Here is a 7,816-nt window from a genome sequence, read left to right as displayed (position 1 = left end):
TGTTTATGTTGAATGTATGCACTTATACAAGGCTTATACAAGGAGTGTGACTTCATAATAATTGTTGCAGTGTCTGTAGAAATTCAGATTGTAAAAACATACAATATACTCCACTTTCCTGTGATGCTGCAGACCAGCAGTTTTATTTTAATTCAGTTTCGAGGTCACAGCATGACATGGTTGATCTGTTGGTCACACATTTTGCACTTTCTAACAGCAATATGAGAAAATTATTTGCTTGAGCTCACATTTTCAGTCTCCAACAACTAAATGTGTATTCAACAGAACAAACAGTGTAGTGTAACCACTCCTTTAAGCTGAGATTGAGCAAACAATCTGCTCATGGACAGTGAGCTTTCAACATTAGATTTCAGGTGTTTCAGCTGAGAATAGAGATGTTTGTGTGGGGCATCATGTTGAGTAAGACACGTTACTGTGACCCCCCAGAAATAAAGATCCTGAGATGCAGCTTTTAATGGTTGGACCTATAACCTTTCAAGTTTAAAACAAACCATATTCAGACTTTGACATTACCCTCCTGGAGAAACCATCAATCCCACCAAATATCCTTCAGTCTTCTGTGAAGTGTTCGTCTAGAAACACCACAGAGCTCTGCAAGAGTTTCTGCAGGAAGAGCAGTAGAGAGAAGTTCTTTAAGCTCATCCCTGTGGATATCCAAACGTGGACGTCCAAAAGTTACTGGAGGTGATAGTTACAATCTCAGATAAATTCACTGAAGATTCTTCTGAACGCTGAGAGAAATTAATAAGGTTTATTAGCTCCTGCAGACCCCTTATTAATTCCCCCGGGACGTCAACATGATTAGATGCAGCAATAGCTAATGTTAGTTCTTGCTGAGCAACATCCAGGAGGAATCCATACCTATAGCTCATTCCCAATAAACTGAGTGAAACTTAGTGATCATCCTACAAGATATCTTCACACTTGTTCCTGCAGGAATGGGCAATGCACAGTTAGTACATCTCAGGAGTACATACTTCCATGCTGAATTTATTAGATTTTAAATCTATTAAAATCACCTGCTAAAAACACCTAAAAAGTGACCAAACCCCTTTTATTTAGCCTCTTTATATACACAGAACAACATGAATTGTCTAGTGTCTACCTGGAGAAGTGACAGGTCTCTTTGGTCCTGAGGCGTAATATATATATAATAAAGAGATTAGATATTTGTTTTTGTGTGGACAATCATAAAGATGGAATTGTTTTCTTAACCAGATTAACGACACAGTGTTACTACAATATAAATACAAAATAAGACTCCATTTTACATTTAAAGAAAGATCATTAAGAAACGGTTTCACATATCCATTGTTAACCTACAAAAATACGCCTCTAACGTAATCCATCTTAGCTTGCGATGCTTTTTGAGAAACACACTTAAGTTCATATAAGGACGAACAACAAATAAAGACACCAAATTCCACTGCGGGAATAACACTCATATCTCTGATGTTTCTATTTATTGTATTAGTTACTACAACCTCGACACTATCTCAATAAACCTATACTTTAATATCGTGGTTTATCATTAAGGTTTTTTAATAAGCCTCTTTTTAGCATTAGTGTAGACTCCTTACAGTTCCCCAGTCCAGACATGTAACTACACACTAAAAACATCTACTCCGGCTCCGACTGGAGTCAGCCAAATTTTCAGCTTCTGTGTGTCTTTGATTACAAATACATGCAGATATCAGCTTGACTTTGGCCTGTTGATTACTGTTAGATATTTGAGGACAGCGTGGTTCTGTCATATGTGCTGTTACAGGTTGGTGGAGAAATAATAGCAGAAAGAGCATCATTTCAGAAGAAGAGATGCTGATGAAGATGTTCTTAATGATCAAGCAGCAGATTGAAGCTCTGAAGCTCCTGAAAGATCAACTGTGTTCAAAGTAGCGATACTGTGAGTGTTTGTACAGAATTCATTTAGTGAATCCAGTGTTAAATCAGCTTATGACAGAAAATAAAGCAGACGATCAGGAGACATTCATCTGAGTGAATTAGCCTCTGTGTTTGATTCTGCTGATCTCAATCACATTCATGATTATTCATACTGTCATCAGTTCACATCAGGATTCAGAAAACCAGTTCCAGATCAAATGAGTCACTAATGGACTTTATTACATTTGATGATCAGTTTACAATAGAAATATTAGCACACATATCACTCTGTTTATTAAAGATTCCAGAACACCAGTATGAGAGTGTCTGATCTAGATTCATAACTTCACAATATGACAAATGGAAAAATTACTAAAATGAATAGAAATGTAGTGATGTGAGATTTGTGATGGGGTTTGTGTTCGTGTGAACATCAAGAAAGGGAATCTCTCTCTATCATTTAATATCACACAGAGACACTGGAGAATCATCCATAGAAGAAGCCAGAAACCAGCACCAGGGGTTCAATGAATGTGGTGTTGAATGTGTGTAGTGTAGTAGTGAGTGTGTGTGTGTCAGAGGCGGCTGTAGAGGGCGAGCGGCCGACGTCCACACACTCTACTCTCATAGAGGATGAACGGACAGCAGGTATATTACTGCTGCTATAATTGTGCCAGACAAATGGTTATCAGAGGCAGTACAGACCAGAGTTTGTGGTGCTCATCCAAACACACAGGCATAAAATCCACTCCTTTCCTGTTGATTCCTTTATGGCGCCACTGATATACCAGCTTTATTTCAGCTTCCCATTCCAGCCTCTCAGTAACAGAAGCCCAGGTAGACTCTCAACACTCAGAACCTGAAGAACATCAATAAGATCTCTCTGGATGGTCAGGATGCATTTGGCCCGATCTTTCACGTCAATGTAATCTTCTTTGTTCTCATCAGACAGAAACGAAGCTTCCAGTGTGTGCTGTGTTTGGATCCAGTGTGAGATCACAGAGTACTCCCGGAACACAACAGAAGAGAAACATCAAGAACTTAACTGTACTGAAGGAATGTCTGTGTGTTTACAGCTTTGACTAGAGCTGTGTCTGAAACGCTCCCTATACACTATATAGTGCAATTATATCAGCTGCTGTCAGCCATTCTGTAGTGATGCTGCCTAAATTCTGAGTGAACGACTTCATTCCCCTACATTGAGTCCTTAACAATTACTTTACCCACAATTCTGAACTTCTGATTGCTTCACCATTTCCCACAATTCAATTCCTGATCTAGCTGGACTCAACTGTCACAAACTATATAGGATTAGTGAACGCTGTTGAACGATCTGAGTGATTTCAGACACAGCTTATATTTCATAAAGTCCAGAATCTCCTCACTATTCACAGATGTTCTATTCAATATAGTGAAAGCCTGTTTCAGTGTTAAAGTGTAATGATAGCAGGCTTTCTGCAGCAGCGGGAAAATGTGTAAGCATTTTAAAATATTTATGGTGAATGTGCCAATTAACATTTATTGATAAACCATTATTTGAATACTGATCAGCAAAATCACTGTGTGTGCATAGTTAATGTTTTATGTTGACATCATCCATAGCAAATCCATCACCTAGCCCCGCCCCTCATTTCCTGGAGAGCTCAAGACTTTCTCTGTTCCTCATTGTAAGTTTGTCTCAGCAGCTTTGTGAACAGTTTTTAAGGAGAAAACTTTACCGTTATTTAGGAGAACCTTTAGTGCTAAGATCAAATGTAGCCAGAATACGGCCCTGCTCTCAAAGATTTATAATATTTGAAACAAGTCTGCAGAGTGTTCAACAAGTAATAGTAATATTGAGAAATATTATTCTGATTTATTTGACAGTTTTCTGTGTGTGAATATCTGGTTAAACTGTAATTTATTTCGTGATGCACAGCTGTATTTTCAGCATCATGGTAAACCCACCTCTATCAGTGTCACATGATCTTCATGAAACATCAGAACAATGCTGCATTTTCTGCTCTTGATTATGATTATCAGTCTGCTCAATCATTAATATTGGTTCTTATCAGCTATTGAATTTTTTCAAGTTCATATTTCCATGGAAATCATGATATATTTTATTTTCAGGATTCTTTTTCATTGAACAGAAACTTCAAAAGAACAGCATTTATTTGAGTATAAATCTTCTTGTAACATTATAAATGTCTTTACTGTCACTTTGATTTATTTAATTTGTTCTCAGACAGTTAAAGTATTATTATATACAGGCAAAAAAAATTACTTGATTGCATTCCAGATGCTTTTAAAGTACTTTTCACTATAAATTTTATGGGTAGTTTGAATGTAAAACATTGTCATGAATTTGTTGTAGTCCCATTTGTAAAATAAATTAATTGTTGTAGACGAACCCGATTTCATGAAAGTGTGTACAGCACGATTTTCTGCTTCTATTTAGTCTAATATTTATATGCAGAGATTGACTTGGGCATGCAAAAGAGTGATAAATTGATAATTAATGGCATGACTGGTTCAGTGACAGAAACACGGGACACACACAGGTCTATAATAACTGCTGAAATGTGTGCGGGTCAAATCTCAGGTCAGTCCGAGCGCTCATGGTGCACACAGTACAGCTGTACACCTGCAGGAGACACAGATGAACACTGTCTTTCTTTTTCAAGTTTGGATATTTGTCCTTCCGTAGCCTATACTTCATCTTTAAGTTTCTCAAGAGTAATCGGAGATGCGATCGCACAAGATCCTCTTCAGCTGTCACAAGCCGACAGGAACAGTTAGAGCTGATCAGGGTTTGATGGGCTTTTTAATCGAAATCGATTGATCTTCTGCAGCTTTTGAAAGCCGCCTGATAAGAGCATCGAAGCGAGGCTTGGATCTGCTGTTGAGAGACCTTCTGAGCAGCTGTGGCTGCTGCCTGATGAGAAAAGAATGGCTGGAAAACTGTCTGCTGGCTGTCTGACGAACCAGAACCAATGTGGAGGTGATTTTGGGACTCCACAGGAAGGAGTGACCTGAGCTTATTGGGGCTCCTACACTTAGAGGTTCCAAAAAGGGATTTATCTTTGAAGCCCTAAAATATTAAGATACTACAAATATAATACAACAAACTGAGAAAAAACCCTCTGTGCACTCACCAATGGTTTCTATAATATCAGCAAAGTGTCATATTGACTAAATGTCTGGATGCAACACATCCTGGCACAGCGGCAAACACAAACCAGTGGCTCCTGCAGCTGTACCGACTGAACACACTGTGCAACCATGAGCTCCTGAGAAACACTTGCTCTGCTAATATTACACCACTATGTGTATTTCTTATGACACTAATTATGAATTAATCATTATTCTGAGTTTTGAGTTCTCTTCACTGAACTAAACACATTTAGTTCATCTCTGGAAGTTTCAGGAGTTTGTGTGTGTGTGTGTGTGTGTGTGTGTGTGTGTGTGTCTCTGTGTGTGTGTGTGTGTGTGTGTGTGTGTGTGTGTGAGTGTAAAAAGTTTTGTTTCTTGTGACATATCAGGACAATAACTTTTGCATAATGTCATGTAAGGACATAGTGTGGCTTGCTGAGAGGGGTGACTCTAAGAGGACATGCAACCCATGTCCACTTTTCTAAATGACCTATAAACTACAGTATTAGTTTTTTTGATAAAGTAAAAATGCACAAAGTTTCCTGTAAGGGGGTAGGGTTAGGTGTAGGGTTTGTGTAGGGCGAAGAATATACGTTCGTACAGTATAAAAACCATTACGCCGATGGGAGTCCCACTTTTCACAAAAACAAACCTTTGCGTGTGTGTGTGTGTGTGGTGTGAGTTGTGTTTTTGTAGACTTACACTTTCGTATCCTGCTCTGCATCATCTCCTCTCCTCCATGGAAATCCACACTATAAACCTATAAAATGACCCTGTTCAAAGGTTTTTGATACATTATAAAATGTACGTTATTCCCAGGATGCAAAGCAGAATTTTTCTTCATCATACCCAGTTTTCAGTGTCACATTCTAAGAAAATCATTACACCCTATTTGACTCTCAAGCAAACATTTCTGATTACTATCAATGTTGAAAACAATTTTACTGTCATATTTGTGTGGAAATGATGATGCACTTATTTTCGATTTTTTGATGTTTAATGAACAGCATTTATTTGCATTTCTATCAAAATGTATAATTAAATTAGTTAATGCATTTATTAAATAAAAATCATTTTTAATATCTTCACTCATTTTTTGTCACTTTCATGCATGATGAATAAAATGATTAATTTCTCTATATTTTATATAATTACGTCACAACCGTTGAGAATTTTAGGACAGCACCTATCAATCTCACCCACCGCCTATTCGCGCAAAAGTCACCGGTTGAGTAAACACGCTGGAGCAGCGCTTGATCTCCTGCTTTCATGCTTGGTGCTTTGAATCATTTTGAATGCTTTAACTGTCCTGCAGATGGCTATGCGAAGCTCGCAGCCTCGACCATTCCTATCTACGATGTTTTTTTCGCAGTTTATTTAGATAACAGCTTAAGGCCATTTTGTATTTCAATCATCATGCAAAATCCAACCCAAACACCCCCCTCAAAAAAAATAAATAAAATAACTCCGATCTACGCTAATCACATGGGTCATCCCTCATAGGTCGGTAAATTGAAATAACTAACCAGCAAATGTTCAAACACTCGCTGATGCTGCAGAAGGAAATAACATGCATTAAGAGCCGGGGGTGAAAACCTTTGAACAGGTACATTTGTGTACATTTTTCTTATTTTGCCTAAATATCATATTTTTTGATTTAGCACTGTACTTCAGAAGCTACAGAACATACTTAAATAAGTCACGCTAGAAGACAGGGCTAAAGTCTGGCCATCCTGATATTCAATTGGAAAAAGTTTTCACACCACCAGCTCTTAATGCATCATTTTAGACTGAACTGAGATTTGGATTGAAGAACAGAATTGGTAGAGAGAGAAACCAGAGTTTGTGGGAGGCAGTGTCAATGCATGGATCGACTCCTGGTGGTTGGGGAGGAACACAGAGAGAGAGGTGCTGGAAGAAGGGAATGGAGGAGGAGCTGTAGGCTTGAGCCGCTGGTGGAGGTAGCCTCACGCCAGCTTCTGTTGCAGGAGCAGGCCACTTGAAAGCTGCAGAGAGAGCTGGAGGAAAAGGCTGAACAGAGTGAGGGGAGTGAGAAAGAGTGTTTTGCAGCGGTGGGAATCTGAGCACGCTCAGGTCAGCTTGGATGGCTCTAATGACAGTTTTGGAGGGTTAGGCTGGCTGCAAAGAGACGCTACAAACAATAGTGCCGGGGCGCTTGGTTATTAACTTGGAAAACTGGTAATGCGGTGCATTAATCAGCTTTGTCTCAGCCTCAAAATGTCCACTTTTTTTGATTGGAGGAATGGTTAGTGTTGCTGAGACAAAAAGAGGATGCTGGTGAGTGAGGAAAAGGATGTCTTTCTGGCGGGCACAAAGTCATCATGATAAAAGCTTGGGTCTCATCGGGGCTGGACCTGGTGGGGAAGGAGTAGCTTTGGGGACAGGGCTGTGGGATAGATCCAAACCTATCATCAGAAGTGGTGTTGGATTAGATATTGTAGCTTACCGGGGCTTAAAAGCTGTCATGGGACGGAGGTCATTGGCTGTATATATATATATATGAATTAGCGCGGTTAATTTAATTAATGTTAAGAAAGCTCTTGCACTCTGTGCTAAACTGGTTGCTTAATCAGAACAAGCTCCTCCCAAATGTTGTTAATAAAACATAATTTAATCTAGATCAACATCATTCACACACACGTTCAGTACGTCAGTATTAGTGTTCTGACATACTTGAGTATCTTCATTTATAGTTTGATCCCGTGCCTGTGGTTGAGCAGCTGGACTCCTGATTGTCCTGTACTGTAGCTCAGATCCA

At 39.0% G+C, this 7,816-nt stretch overlaps 1 long non-coding RNA gene across 1 annotated transcript in view; it reads right to left on the bottom strand.

Annotated features, from left to right (window-relative positions):
* Window positions 1–881, bottom strand: part of LOC109083636 — a 2,013-nt gene extending 1,132 nt beyond the window's left edge. Inside the window, exon 1 of the long non-coding RNA XR_006159741.1 lies at window positions 513–881. This is a non-coding gene — a long non-coding RNA (uncharacterized LOC109083636). The remainder of the gene's footprint in view (window positions 1–512) is intronic.
* Between the last annotated feature and the right edge of the window lie 6,935 nt (window positions 882–7,816).

This window comes from Cyprinus carpio, unplaced genomic scaffold (assembly GCF_018340385.1).
Source record: "Cyprinus carpio isolate SPL01 unplaced genomic scaffold, ASM1834038v1 S000006702, whole genome shotgun sequence".
Taxonomy (NCBI): Eukaryota; Metazoa; Chordata; class Actinopteri; order Cypriniformes; family Cyprinidae; genus Cyprinus; species Cyprinus carpio.
This window is presented reverse-complemented; position numbering and strand designations above follow the sequence as displayed.